The sequence below is a fragment of the Camellia sinensis genome, chromosome 8 (assembly GCF_055761805.1).
Source record: "Camellia sinensis isolate YWXY chromosome 8, ASM5576180v1, whole genome shotgun sequence".
NCBI lineage: Eukaryota > Viridiplantae > Streptophyta > Magnoliopsida > Ericales > Theaceae > Camellia > Camellia sinensis.
Window position 1 is genome coordinate 60,001,114 of NC_138968.1, and position 1,938 is coordinate 60,003,051.

Here is a 1,938-nt window from a genome sequence, read left to right on the forward strand (position 1 = left end):
GGCATCTGATAGGGGTATATTGGAAACATACATACCTAATATTTGGAATAATTTGCACAAAATGACTGCTCTCAGGTTATTTCTTACTTTTCATACAAATATATTCCTTTTGTTTGCATGCATAATTGCCAATGTCCAAGCTCTCATTGATAATGGAAGAGAAACTAGCACTAAAAGACGACAATAATTTCACCCAAGTCATTAATAGAAATAGCTAAATAAGGTACAAAGGGCCATCCAGCTGTACTAAAACTAAAGCATTTATCTTGATTATTTGATACATGAAACAAATTCCACGCCATCCATGTTCATACAATAACCTTTCAAACTAAGTACCCTACTTGTGAGGATTCAGCTTGGAAGCTATGGTAATTTAAAAGTTCCACGTTAAGAATTATGTTGGAATCTAAAGATTGGTAGTACCTCAATTACTAGTGCTGAATAATAAACTCTCCTATAAATGTAGAGTCAGAAAGAAAGATGATTCTCTTATTGTTTGAGAGCATTGTTCATCTACCTTTTCAATGCCGGCTGAAAAAACAGAGAATTTTGTTAGAATGAAATGTTCTATCCAACGGACAAATCTTGTTTCCATAAAATAATGAACCAGGAGACTCCTCTGCCACTATTATGCATATCTTATGATTTATGTGTAAATTGATCATATTTGTACTCTTAACTTATGGTGCTTGGACCCCACAAAAAAAAAAATGATAAAAGTTGAAGAAAACTTACTTTTGGTCCATGATTGGCCGTTGGGAACCGCCTATTAGTGCTTAAGTCTAATTCTTGTATTATCTCTGGACTATTGAGCTTATAAAACGTCTGTAGAGCCCTCGCTACAAATGGTCGCACTATGTTTACTTCCATTGCTGTTAGATGTTCAAGCTGCAATGTCAATTCAAGAGTTTAGAGGCCTAGAAATGATAATGATAAAATTTATTCTCTCCACCCCAGCCCCCCATCTATAGGTGGATTTGGGGCTTCATTCCATAGTGGTCGATATAACTCATAAGTACCTCCAGGCTGAAGTAACTGCCATAAGATAATGGTGATTGAGAAAGTAAGTTGTAAACATATATTGCAGTCTACATTATCCTGGAAAATGATGATTTGAGGCATAAGATTGATTACAATGGATTCACAAGGACATACCTTAAGAGCAGCTGTTCGCTGGGAGATTACCTCCAAGCCGGTCCCAATTTTGTGAAACCTTACATCCTTGATGTCCTCTATGAGGGATCTCACCTATCAGAAATATTTACACTAATTTTTACGAAGGTATAGTAGAAATACAATCACTCAGTAAAACTACTTACTGGTCAAACAGAAGCCTTGAGATTTCTACATAATGAAATGGTAGTGCTTGAAGGGAAAGTCTATAGTACATTTTGTTTAAAAAATGTATGGTACATCAAAAATCAATGGCTCAGATTGAGCCACATCATTAAAAGTGACCTGGTAAGCAGGTCACTTTTTATAGTTATGAGCTAAAATCATATTTGTTCATAACTAGAATCAAATTAATCATAACTTAGTTATGAGCTCTCATCACTTATCTCATAACCATATCTCATAACCAGCACCATTTTGTTGATAACCAATATCACATATTTCATAACTACAATCACATATCTCATAACTACATCTCATAACCAATATCCTTTAGCTCATAATCACACCACTCTGATCATAACCACTATCACATATCTCATAACTACTACTCATATAGCTCATAACCACATCTTATAACCAATCCCTATAGCTCATAACCACATCTTATAACCAATCCCCCTTTGACTCATAACCAACATTACATATCTCATAATCAACACATTTTTGCTCATAACCACATCACTTTGATCATAACCAATATCACATATCTTATAACTAATAATCACATATCTCATAACCAAACACCCTTTTGACTCATAACTA

At 34.5% G+C, this 1,938-nt stretch overlaps 1 long non-coding RNA gene across 1 annotated transcript; it reads right to left on the bottom strand.

Moving 5' to 3' along the window:
- Positions 1-242: 242 nt before the first annotated feature.
- Positions 243-1,249, bottom strand: LOC114278156 (uncharacterized). Its single transcript, XR_014337019.1, has 3 exons — positions 1,156-1,249; positions 736-888; positions 243-531 (listed from the first exon to the last, which is right to left on the bottom strand). It is a non-coding gene; the product is annotated as an uncharacterized LOC114278156 (long non-coding RNA).
- Positions 1,250-1,938: the final 689 nt, after the last annotated feature.